This window comes from Parasteatoda tepidariorum, chromosome 5, assembly GCF_982258835.1.
Source record: "Parasteatoda tepidariorum strain Cologne lab strain chromosome 5, Ptep-v5.0, whole genome shotgun sequence".
Classification (NCBI taxonomy): Eukaryota; Metazoa; Arthropoda; class Arachnida; order Araneae; family Theridiidae; genus Parasteatoda; species Parasteatoda tepidariorum.
The window spans coordinates 122,091,672-122,105,800 of record NC_141759.1 but is presented as its reverse complement, the minus strand read 5'-3'; the positions used below and the strand labels follow the sequence as shown (position 1 = coordinate 122,105,800).

The following is a 14,129-nucleotide window of genomic DNA, read 5'->3' as shown; positions in this document are numbered from 1 at the left end:
TGTTATTTTTTTAAAGTGTTAAAAAAAAATACTTTTTGAGTGCTTAAAAGTGCTTATTTTTTGTTGAAAAATTTGGCTGCGCATCCTGTATTAACAATGTAAATAATTATATTTGGCTATGTAATCATGAAAGTTCTAACATTTATTTTAACGTTAAAGTGAACGGTATAAATAAATTTACTACCACTTTTTTTAAATTCATTATTTTTCATAAGTTTGTTACTTCATATGGGCAAACTTAAAATTTTTACTTTTTTGGGAAACTTCTCACTGAGAATGAGTAACTCAGGATTTCGAAAGTTCTGCCAAAAAACGAGGATAGTAAACTGTTGATCAAAGTACGACTTGAAGTTTTTTTAAGTTTGTAACCGCCTGAATTTACATAAATTTCTTGTCGTACTTATCAGATTTCTTTTTACATGAAGAGACTTCCTAAACTACTGTGGAGGTCTGAAAGATCTGATGATAAATTTTAAAAAGCAAGAAACATCGTTTATGATCTAGATTTTGCAACGACTTTAAGCAATTTGGCTGGGGTTCGGAAGACCTGGAAACTTTCGTAACATCCACTTTATGTCTCAATAACACATAAAATTAAAAGGAAAACATTCAGGCCTGCTTGGATTTCATACAGCTTCCAAACTACATGAAATAAAAAAAATGGTAATTGTAATTTTAGAAGTAAAAATATTACATTTAGAAGCAGTGTCGACTTTATTTGTTAATGTCCAATATCGAGTCCTGTCCAATATTGAGCCTTAACATCTTTTGAGTTTACGAACGCTTTATTTCTTTTAGTGTGTATGTTCGTATGTCAGCTAAGCACTTTTAAGATTTTATAAATAAACTGAATGCTTTAAATTACCAACCTGTTTTTGAAATAATCCACTTAATATATTTTAAAAGCTTTAAAAACAGTTTGTGGAAAGACGCTGAATTGATACACGTTTAATTTTTTGCATTTTATAACTTCTTTATTCAGATGCAAATAGAAATTTTGAAAACTTCACTTCCGCGTTAGTGGAGCACCATAGTATAAAAAGAATTATGATTTCTAGCTCATAAATATGGAATTGATATTAAGATAACATGTTGCATTTATAAAAATAGGATAGTCTTAAATACTATCTAGTATTTTTACGATTTCTTTAAAATTGAATGAAGTGACCAATATTATAAAAGTTATTTATGTTTTATGTACAGTTTTTTATTTATATCTATTAACGTATCTAACATAGCTAAATAGGCAAGTAAGATATCGTTACCTATGCATATCATTACGCTAAATCGAATGAGAATAAGACCAAGCTGTCTGATTTAATAGTTTAGCAGTTCGAAAATTTATTAAGGTTTTATGTGCAGAAAGTACAATTTTTCGACTTAGACTTACAACACTTTATGCAACTGACACTGCTATCTAGACAAGTGAAGCATTACTTCAAATTTATTTTTTTACTCTTAATCTGGTAAAATAGTCCTTTGAAATAATTTTTGAGAAGAAATTAAGGTTTAATGCGTGAAATGTAACAAAAAATTTTTTTAAGTAAAAGAGGATTGATTTTCCTGAATTCAATGTCATATTTACTTATTATTGTAAGAATTTAATTATTGGTATAAGATGATTTAATTAAAAATTACAGGATATAATTTAGGACAAATTTATTGTAACATATACATACTATATAAATTCAAATGTATTAATAACTAGAAAAAAATATGTTGTAGTAGGAGAATTGTAGTAGGAGAATATGTACCCTATTATTTTTCTTATAGGCTTTAAGCGTATTTTACATTTTAAATAACACAAGAATCAGCATAAAAAGTAAAGCATTTACTAACAAGTGTATTTTCAATTTTGAATTATTGCTTTTTAATTTCAATCTTAAAAACAATATAACATCTCTTTTCTTTTACACCAGACAAAAATTACAGGGTTCCTCAAAATATCTGATTATTTTAAGTTTGATAGATATTTTGATTATTGTTCTAAGATTATTCTATACAACTAATGAAAGATGGGAGGTATAATTGGTTTTATAGTTTTTATGATTATACTGAAATTTCTTTTAAAAAATAAATGGTATTTATAAATGAAGACTATTGAAAATTAAACTATATTGAAAAATCAGTAATTTAAACTTACATACTTACTTACATTGTAGAAAAGTAAAGGATCAATAGATAAATGTAAAGTATAAATAAAAAAGTATCAATAGTTAACTTTGAATAATAATGAACTAAATATTATGCAAATCATCATACACCAAACAAAAGAGCGGATGAATGTAGAAACAGATAGGAGTATTGATAATTTGTATTTTTAAAAATTGGGTAACTTTGTGAGAGATAAGGTAAATATTTGCCACACATGTTTTCTTAGTTTTCTAACGTGTTTTAAAATAAGCTTTTCTAAAATTAAAGCAATTCGTAGGAAAAAATAAAAGAACTATTTCACAAATAAAAAAAAATTAACTTTTTCAAAAATCAAACACATGCTTTTACTTTCAACAGGTATAAAAATCAAAAAGAAATATTAAAATTTAAAAACAAAGAAATACAATCTTTATTATATTTTATACTTTATAATTAGAGCCCGGATTTCGATGACCTAAAAAATCTCAACTAATGCCCTTAAAAAGTGCAAAAAATACCCTTAAAAAATGCTCTAAAAATGCAAACATCGCGAAAATGCCTTATGACATGACTTAAATAAAGTAAAAATATTGAACTAAAACAATTTTTCACTTTTTAATATTATGAGTCATTTCAAAAAATATAAAGCAATGCACTACTTGTTCTATGTTCATTAAAGTTTGAAAAATATGTTTTATATCCTAAAATAACAAGAAAAAAGGAAAATGTATTGACTCCGAGACATTTTCATTTTGTATAGAAACTTTAATGAATATAACAATTTCCATCTAATAAATCTGCTAAATATCAGAATTACATTGGATTATTAAATGATTTTTGAAATGTAAACGAGCGTCTCTTGTCTGAAAGTAAATTTTTATACCTGGAGAAGCTTCTTTCAACGTCTACTGATGTTATTGGTGCGTACTTGAAAAAGACGGTCTCACTTACTAACAATTCTTCTACAATTTGAAAAGATGTTACTTCACCTGCTAATATCCTAGGTATTTTCTTCATTGTTTAGGAGCCAGTGTTCTTCTCCAAAACTTTGTTCAATTTACCTGCTACACTTTGTGCTATCTTTCCACTTGCTTTTTGCAACAATTGACTCACTACGTCAATAGAATTTATTGCATCGCAGAACTCCAATTCTTGTTTTACCAAGCTTGTAATTGTCGAGGACACAATAGCAAACTTAGACTTGATAAATGATAAGTTACCTTCGATTTTATCAGAGGCCTACACGTTTTGCGCTATCTTAATTGATGTAGCATCTTCTGAATCAAGACAAATTATGAGATAAATCTTGTACTTCATGTAATAAAAATGCCCCAAAAAATAATAAAAATAGTAGAAAAATAACAAAAAGCTTAAAAAATGCTTCAAAATGCAAAATACACCCCAAAATTTAAAAAAATGCCCTATAAATCTAAAAAAAGGACAAAAAATGTCCAAAAATGCAAAAAATGCAAAAAAATGCAAATGTCATCAAAATCCAGGCCTTATTTACAATAATGCAACAAAATTTTGTATTTACAAAACATTTTTCGTTATATTGAAAATGAAAGTAGATTGAAAAATTAGTAAGGTAAAATTATATACTTGCTGCCATTACAGAAAAGATAAATGTGTGTTAACTTTAGCATAATATTTTGTTTATTATTATTCAATCAAAATACACCAAAACAGAGAGGGGACGAATGTAGAAACAGATAAGAAAATAAAGAGGAAAATGATTGTAGAATATAGAGCAGTTTGATGTGCGGAATTTTTAATTTTAAAAATTATTTTTACGTAGTATATTAACTACCTTTCTTTAAAAAAAACTTTCTAATAATTACCGTAAAATGGGGTAACTTCTTGGGGGGACAAGTTAAATATTTACCGAACATGTTTTCAGAATTTTCTAACTCGCATTAAAATAAGCTATTCAAAAATTAAAGAATTCTTAGGGAAAATAATTTTTTTTTCTTGCAATAGGAAACATGTTTTTTTAATCAACATGAATAAAGATTAAAATTTAAAATTAAAAAATGCAATCTCTTATGTTTTATATGTTAAAATAATAATGCAACAAAGTTTAACAAGATGCTTGGCTAATATTTTAATGTGAAAAGCCTGAAAACTTCATCCTCTATATTAATTTAGAAGTTATTTCTATCAAAAGTAACGAAAGTTTTGATTGGAAAAAATTATAATAAATTTTAATGTTATTAGTTTAAAGTGAATAAATAATTGTTACATCATACTAATAAAACAAATTTGAATAATGTGTCTTTCTTATTATTCAAAGTTAACTATGGATACTTTACTTTTCTACAATGGCAGTTAGTATGTAAGTTTACCTTATTAATTATTCAATATACTTTCATTTTCAATAGTCTTCATTTATAAATAGCATTTATTTTTTTAAACAAATTTCAGTCCAAACATGAAAACTACAAAACCTAATGTACCTCCCTTCTTTCGTTCGTGTATAGAATAAATCTTTGAACTATAATCAAAATATCTATCAAACTTCAAATAAGTTTCTGAGGGATACCTGAAGGCATAACTGATTTATAATCTCCCTCATTCTAATAATGTGAGGGAAAAATTTTATCATGATAGTAATTTCTTTCTTCTATTTCAGATATTTTGTGGAAACATGTAAGGTTTGTCTGGTGTAGAAGGAAAGAGTTGTAATATTGTTTTTATGATTGAAATTGAAAAAAAAATTAAAAATGAAAATGAATAAAGTTCTAAGTATTGACCATTTTTTCATTGATTCTTGTCTAATTTAAAATGCAAAATACGTTTAAAGAGCCTATAACAAAAATAACAGGGTGCATAAAAAGTATGCTATTAATAAAATATTGCTTATTTTTCTAGTTATTAATAAATTTGAATTTATTTTGTGTGTAAATTAACATACAACAAATTTTTCCTAAAATAAATCCTGCAAATTTTAATTAAATTGTCATAGATAAATAATGAATATTTGAAATTATACAATAATAAATTGTAAGAATGAGATTGAAAATCCTATTGTATTTTTTAAAACAATTTTGAAAAAAATTGGTATTTCATGAAAGTGATATTCATGATAATATTTGCAGTTAATGCAATGCAAAAGCATTTTATGACAATAAAATTCTGAGACATTATTGTATAGACAAGTTAGACATTATTTATTTGTATTTTTTAGGCTAAATTTTAAAAAAAATTGAAAAGATTTGATAGATCTAATGGTTCTGATGTTTTAAATATTTTATGACTAAAAAGTAAGTCAAAATTTGTATATTTCATACATTATATCCTCATTTCTTCTAAACAATTACTTCAAAGGACTATTTTACGGTATTAACCAAGAAAAATTAAATAGGAAGAAAAGCCTCACTTGTCTAGATAGCAATGTCCGCTGCATAAAGTGGTATAAGTCAAAGTAAAAAAATTGTTCTTTCTACACAGGAAACTTTTATAAATTTTTGAATTGCTAAAGTATTAAATCAGAGAGCTTGGTTTTATTCGATTTGGCATTTACGATATCTCACTTGCCTAGCTTGCAATGCTAGATACGTATAAATAAACTTTACTTTTATACGTGAAACATAAAAAACTTTTATAATATTAGTCACTCGATTCAACGTAAAAACAGTATTTAATTCCATCCCCCTTTAACCCCTTCTTTAGAGATGCAACATGGAATTTATTTACATCTTAATATCATTTTCATATAATGAGCTGGAAATCCTTCTTATACTATGCTGCTCCACTAATGTTGAAGTAAAGTGTTATTTGTAGCTAAGAAAAGACTTTAAGATGCACAAAAGGAAACCAATCAATATTCTACAGCGATTTCCTCTTCTTAAAAAAAGAAATTGAAAAAGAATGACATAATAGTATCACATGAAAAAAATAAAATCTCATTTAAAAGTTAAGATAAGCAATAAAAAATGGTTTCCGAGCAACCATTTTGGCAATTAAGCAACCGAACTGCAAAATTGCCTTTAGAGTTGCACTTATTTTTCTCTCGTGTGGATATCCGCTTAAGACACATTTAATTTATAATTATTTTGAAAAAATAAAATTATTGTAAATACTACTTCATATTTGTTTTTTAACGAACTCGAAGGGATAAAAAATCACTCTTATTCTTTCAGAAAATTATTCCTAATAATTAGTAAGAAACTCATATTCCTTAGAATAAAACATATCGTTCTAATTCAATCGAAATTATGTCACTGCCTTTCTTACTTTTTAAAAAGAAGCTAAATTTTATGCTTACTGAAGAGAACATCCTCTTAGTATTAATACAATATAAACAGTATTTATCCATATCTAAAGGTATATAACGTATAATAAAGGTATATAACGTATAATAAAGGTATATTTACCGGATAATAAAGGTATGTACATTTTTGTGTTACTATATACGAAGGTATATATGGGTGATTCTTTCTAAACACGACAATTCGGACCAAAAAATTTCTTCAAATTTAAAGTCTTCAAAATAATCTAAAATTTTTTGTGTATAATTCTTTAGTTACACTTATTAATATCTTACAGGCAGCAGTGTAGTTTGTTGACATTTCTTCGAGAAAAAAAATAAAATAGAAATTCACCAAATCTTGAATGTTAGGAAAATGACTTATTAGCTTAGAAGTTTAAAAAACAGTTATATTAAGTTAATAGTAAGTAAGTCAACTTAGGCTTTTATGTTAGATGGACCATAAATTGCCTAAATTAATTCTTTTTATCCACTGTAGGAAGAATCGGAAATTTTTTTGTTGCGGACATGTACAGAGTAAAATTGTGTATAATAATCAATCATTAGATAAATAAATAACTTTGATTACACTCAAGCATATTACAATCATTCATAAACTTGGTATTAGATTAATATTTGCCTTCCCTCCTTTCAGTATTAGCAGTTGAAAAAAAATCTGGTAACACTTCAATGCTCTGGCATCCATAAGCCAGGATAATGACAAATTCGCCATTTTATAGCATATAACTTTAATTTAATATTTTGGCCTAAGACGTTTATATGCTGCAGAAAACAACAGGGTTTCTTAAAATAACTCAGATAAATCTATGTAGTTTATGTTATTAATTATTTCACGAAGTCAGAAAAATGACAACACAAAAACCTACTCACCTTGAAAAACGTTTAGAAATATATTTTGAACCAGAAAATTGGCTCTTTATTCATGCAACAAGACTTGTTCATATAGGAGGGCATCTAATCAATCTATTAACATAAGATATTAATTGCTGGCTCTATCTCTTTTGGTTATAACCACTAAATAAAAGTAGCCAGGAAAATGAAATTTTCTTGGAACAAGCAAATTATTGACAGAAAAAAAATATTTTAAAATAAGTTTTTGTAAATAATACCCTATGCGTATATTCTAGAAATGCCTACACTGGTTGAGATGGAAAAAAAATAGATATTGAAAAATTTATGGGAAGCTTTGAGTTATTACAGGAAACATTGTTTGGGACATACCAGGAAAAAGACATTTTGAAGTTCAAATAAATTTTTTAACTATACCAAACAGTCAATGCTATTGCAAAGTCATTTTAAAATGCTAACAGAAATGCTATTTATAAATTTCTTTAAAAAAAGTTCTTTTAGTATTAGATCTTGGTGCAAGGGACAGTGAATTGTCATATTTCGTGAGAATCACCCATATACCGTCTCCTCGGCGAGAAATAGGAAAGGTTTTACCTTCATTTTGACAAAGCAAATGAGACTACAGCGATAAGATATGAAGGGGAAAATAAAATAAAAAATGTGAAATAAAATAATTATTTAATTAGAAATAAAAACTTTTAAAACACACTCTTTTTCAAGCTCTTGAAATATATTAAATGGTTTATTTCGGAAACAGGTCATCTTTAAAACCACTCTGTTTATTTCTTAAATCTTAAAAGTGCTTAGCTGACTTAAGAAAAGGCATACTAAAAAAAATAATAAAAATAAAGCATTCGTAAACTCGAAAGATGTTTAGTCTCAATGTTTGACAGGGCTCTCAAACGAAGAGATTCTTATAAATTGTCTCTACTTCTAAATTTAATATTTTTACTTCTAAAATCACAATTGCAATTTTTTTTACAATATAGAAACTGTATAAAAACTAAGAATGCCTGAATGTTTTCCTTTTAACTTCGCCTTTCCTTTCTTAAGTTTGCCCACAAAAAGAAACTAACGTATGAAAAATACCGAATTTAAAAAAGTGGTAGTAAATTTATTTGTATCTTTCACTTTAACGTTAAAACAAATGTTACAACTTTCATGATTAGAAAGCCAAATATAAATATTTATATTAATACGTTCTCGTTAGTAGAACTACACTGGTTATCATAAATTAAGGAAAATTCACAAAAATCGCGATAACTCAAGAAATTACACATGGAATTTTATGAAACTTACCCACAATATACAACACATAGTAAGGTATTAAACAACATAAAAAGAAATTATCAGACATTAATAGTAGTATAGAAATTAGCACATGTATAAAATAAACAAATTGGAAGTATCGGTTTGCAATAGAAAAAGTACCTTTAATATGGAATATGATTGCCTCTAGAAGCAATACAGCACAAACAGCGATGTGTGATGCTTTCAATTATGCGGTCTATCAGTTCAATAGGAAGTGAGAGCCATTGCTCTTGTAAAGCAGTTGCAAGCGTGGCAAGGGTCTGAGGGGGCGGATTGATGGCAGATACACGCCTCCCTAGAGCATCCCAAACGTGCTCGATAGGATTCAAGTCCGGGGATCGAGCTGGCCACTCCATGCGAGTAATTGTTTCCTGTTGAAGATAATCATCAACAATGCGAGCTCTGTGTGGTCTTGCATTATCGTCCTGTAACAGGAAGCAATCACCAATTGCCCCGGCATATGGGCGCACATAAGCATCAAGGATGTTGTCTCGATAAACCTGAGCATTCACGGTTCCCCTTGGAAAGACATGGAGGAATGTGCGCCCTCCTAAGGATATGCCTCCCCAAACACAGACACTGCCTCTTCCGTATGCATCTCTTTCCCGGATGTTTGATGGATGATAACGGGTCCCAGGTTCTCTCCATATCAAATAACGTCTACTGTCACTTTCTAGACTAAACCTGGACTCATCCGTAAAGAGAACAGGCCTCCATTGATCTGACGTCCAGTGGACATGTTGTCGGGCCCACTGCAAACGGTCTCTCCTATGGCGTGATGTGAGCGGCACGCAAATGGCTGGTCGTCTCGCATACAGACCACCTTCGTGGAGCCTTCTGCGCACAGTTGACGTTGACACCAACCTTCCGGTGGCTGCAGCAAGAGAGGATCTAAGATGTGTCGGAGTAGCGGTTCTATTCCTGCGTGCACTTAATGTCAAATATCGGTCATCGGCACTGGTCGTAACAGTTGGCCGTCCTTGACTGAACCTCCTAGATGCCGAATCTGTGGTTTGAAATTGCCTCCAAAGTCTATGAACCACAGATGGACTCACATTTAGCCATCTGGCCACTTCTGATTGACTCTGCCCTGCCTCTAGTCTCCCGATGGCTCTCCATCGTAGTTCTTCAGGCAAATGATGCCTAGAGGTCATTATTACGAATTGGCTATCTCAGATTTTCAATGTCGCAATCACAGTAAAATTTGTGTGCTTTCTCTCAAACTTGGACTTTTATGCTCCAGGCAGATGACGTAAGCCGAGTGCAGCGCCACTAATTTGCATATTGCAATTTTACTCAGCTACTCTTAGTGGACAACATATGCAAATTTTGCACGGTTTGGCTTACTTTTGAAAGAGTTATCGCTATTTTTGTGATTTTTCCTTAATTTATGATAACCAGTGTATTTTGTTTACGCAAAATAAGTTCGAATAATGAATTTTTTTTCACTTTTTTACTGTGTTTTAAGAAGACGCTAAGGGCAGGATTCGGTTTATACGTTTGACAAGATTAGAGAGAAAAGAGTTAAAAATAAAATGCTAACATTCTGTTAGCTGATCTTATGAAAATAATTAAAAAATTTTATTTTCAGAATGTAATACTACAGTTCTAATCATAAATACCTATATTCATTATAACATTACGGTGTGTAAGACTGCTTCATTTATTTTATATAAATGCTGATGATGAAACAATTTAGTTTTTTTTTATCACTTATCTTTTCGGGAGGAAAAAGAAACTTTTTTAGAAGACTAAAATGCTGGGAGTTAACTGTCTTATGAACTAAAGCTAATTAGACATTCTAATTAGAAAAATTTGAATTAGGTGCTCCCTCCTTTAGTGGCCTGTGGTGATAAAAATTTTGAATACTTATGTACTAGTGAATTGGTATTGAATAATTGTTGTGGTAGCTACGCTACATTACTCCCCCACCAGAATTTTATTTGGGATAGAATTCTATGAATAAAAACATGAAACAGCAATCTCATAAAAACAGCAATAAGCAGTATATGATTTATTGCTGTTTTTATGAGAGGCCGGGAGTGCTGTATTAAGATCACCGGATTTTGAGCGGTGATTTAAAGAACTGTGTCAAGATCACGGTTGTGTGCGTGATCACTCTGTTGCTATTAGCAGTGTTTACTGCTCCCCGTAGTGTGTGATCGAGACTGAGCAGCAACAGAGCGAGGAGGATAATGTCGCATTCGCAAATAGAAAGTCAACTGTTTGTCTGTCTTCTGTCCATCAAACTAAAACTAAAGACGAGCTCAAATCGAAGTGAGTGTTTCAGTGAGAGATAGACGTGTTGTTAGAAGCAGGCGTGTTCAAATCGAAGTGAATGCGACTATCAAGATAGGCGTGTCCGAAGGCGTCCAATGTGAGGAGCATGTTAACGGAAGTTTCAGTGTTATCTATCAAAACGATCTTCAAGATAGAATCGAGTTAACATGTTTTATATACTTGTGAATAGGAATTGAAAAATTTTAGTGGTAGTTAGTCTACAAAGTTTTTTAACGTTAATATTTGTACTCGGAAAATTATTAGTACAATTTTTTAGAAAAAATTGTGTTGGAAAAAAAGCTTCTGTGAAATGCATTTTTTTCGCTCATTGTAAATGAATTCTATACTTATTATATTTTATTTAACAGAATTCAACTAAATTCAGTAACAAGATAAAAATTTGCCTCTTAAATTTCTAATTAAAAGTTTTTACAATTCCGAATTAGCTTTATATGAGGATATAGTAAGCCTATGCTTGCTCACAAAAGCTTTTCATTAGTCTAAACGCTAAAAAGTTTTTTTAAGAAAAAAGAAAACCCATGTGTTTTTTAGCGAAAACACTTCTTTGCTAGCTAAACTAATTTTTTTTCATTTTGTAACCGTCGTTGAACAGCCGACCCAGTTTTTTGCGCTATCCATTACGACCACCAATTTTCAACTGCGTATCCTTGTAATTTTGAACCCAATACTGAAGACTAGGGAAGTCCTGGGTCAAGTATTGGGAGAAATTTTGCCTTCGTGGAGGCCTTTTAAATGGAGCTAACCCGCATTTGCGTTACATAGAGAGGAAAACCACCCATGGTTAGTCTGATGGCTGGGGTTACAAGGAGATTTTTCCTCCTAGTTTAAGCTCTTTATTGAAAATGGTTAATCATCCAAAAGTTTTCGTTAGCCCATGATCCGAAGCAAGATTTGTCTTAAAAAAAATTAAGGCTTAATTGTGAAATTGGCTACCATAAAACTAAATTTTACCTCCGAGTGTTAGCTCATTATGAGAAAATATTATCCTATTCTAACCAAACAAACCCTTTTATCCAAAAAGAGTTAGCCAAGAGCCCAAGTCATGCTTTTCCCTTGATGAACCAACATAATTTTGATGGAAACCATCAATAATTTCATCATGAACCATTCTATTTTTTGTTGGTAACCAACATAAGTAACAATCACCCCAATGTAGGACTGATGGTCCAACATAAGACTTGTTTTTGTTCATCATAATTTCTATCCCTTAGAAATCAAATGTTGAAACGAACAACCATCATCCTAATGTAGGAATTCTGACTGATTTATGATGAGCCAACAAGAAAAGAAAATTGTTTTGATGATATATTCCTGAAAATCAACAAGAATTCCCTTCAAATCATCACTGAAATATATAGTTAGAACCATCACGGATGATCATGGAGGCTGGTCCATGAGAATCAAACTTCTCTTGACCATCACAGTATTAAAGTTAACCATCATATAGTATTAAAGTAGAATTTTCCATCATGGAATGATGGAACTCTGTTGGCATATCAAAAACCATGAACGCTTAATGTTGAATGTTGGTGACCATCAAATGATGTTGGACCATCATGAATCGCACTGAAACCAACATAAACCATCAAAATGTTTTGATGGGACCATCAAGTAGTTTGACTTGGGTATGGCCAATAAAACGTTTGGCTAAATTTCGACCAAAAACGACAGTTTGTTTAAAAGTTTGCATCAAATTTTAAAATTGTTGTAGGGAAGTGGTGCTAATCCACACAAACAGGTTTTAGTTATCATAGATCAGAAAACTAGAAAATTTAATTTCGCTTCAAAACTTTCGTAATTCAATACTATTGTAAAAAATGGCTTGGCCATCAAAAGCTTTTGTTATTCAGCCCTCGGTTAATAAACCAGATTAAAAACTCGGCTGTGATAATAAACCATTGATAACAAATCTTAATGATAATAAATGTTTCATTCATAGAATTAAGGTAAAGGGAATATAAAAGGTTAAATTATCTTCAAACAATTTATTCAAAATATTAGTATAACATTAACAAACGAATAAGCATTATTAACAGACTTAAACATCATGCGGTCGTTATGCGAGCAAGCTAACTAGTAAAAAGTGTAGTTTTTCTACGTAAAGAACTCCCCTAGCTATTCGTCTGAAGAGGTGGCGGTGACTATGGTTACGAAGTTTAACTATTTCAAGTATGGGTATTGGGTTATTATTTAAGACGGGTTTTGACTCTTGTCAATGAGAGGGAAAGAGAACCATTGAGAAAAGGAGCTCCCCTATTCGAGGAGCACTATTTCTTGTTACCAAAGTAGCAGACTGCTGTAGACTTCGTGCCGAGGGGAGTTCTTTCTATAGTCAAACTATAAGTGCTAGTTCTTCACCTGACGGAGGATGTCTAACACTGAGTTGCCTTTACATCAAAAGTAATTCCCTGAATCGCCGCGATGACTCGGGAAATAGAGCGTTCGCCTTCCAATTTGGCGAACCGGGTTCGAATCCCAGTCGATACGAATTACGTATCCGGTTTGTATTGTACCGACCTCAGTGCTGACAGATTGGGTTAGAGTCCCCTTGCCGTCAGACTAACCGTGGGAGATTCTCGTGGTTTTCTTCTCCGTGTAACGCAAATGTGTGTTAGTTCCATCAGAAAGTCCTCCGCGAAAGCAAATTTCTTCCTATACGTGATCCAGGAGTTTCCTTGTCTTCTGGATTTGGTTCAAAATGACAAGGCTACGGAGTTGAACATTAGTTATCGTAAACCCATAAAATTGGATCGGCTGTTCAACGATAGTTATAAAATAAAATTAATTAAAAAAAAACCTTTACTCGCCAAGCTGGCGGGAGTAAAAATACTGGTGAGAGTGGTGAGCACTGCAAAGGAATAAATTAAGAAACTAAATATTTTTTTGTTTAAGATTTTAAAAACAGATAAGAATGCAACTTTTAAATTATAAATGAAATTGTGACATACCATGCATTTTTTAGTGTACGATATAGACTGCTTTTTTTGAAGTATGGTTCTACTATAGCACCTATTTTTGTTACAGGAAAGAGTTATGATGTCGATTGAGATGAATAACGTAGTGCAACAAAATATAGGTAAGAATATGATTTTCATGTTTTATTTATTTTGATACCTTTACGTGTTTTGACCGAAAATTAAAAATTTTCAATAATTTTTTTTAAACTACAACACAAATGGATAACTACTGCAACTATTAACATGAATTCTGATTTACAGTGTACAAAAAAAATGGACCACTCTGAATAATTTTTGATCTAATGATT

At 30.5% G+C, this 14,129-nt stretch overlaps 1 protein-coding gene across 3 annotated transcripts in view; it reads left to right on the top strand.

Moving 5' to 3' along the window:
* The window catches only part of LOC147810128 (coatomer subunit gamma-2-like), a 71,976-nt gene that overhangs the window by 9,167 nt on the left and 48,680 nt on the right, over nucleotides 1-14,129 (top strand). For all 3 annotated transcript variants that reach the window (XR_015434237.1, XM_087165028.1, XM_087165029.1), the window contains one exon: nucleotides 13,889-13,940. The gene's annotated coding sequence lies outside the window, so the exon portion shown is untranslated. The remainder of the gene's footprint in view (nucleotides 1-13,888; nucleotides 13,941-14,129) is intronic.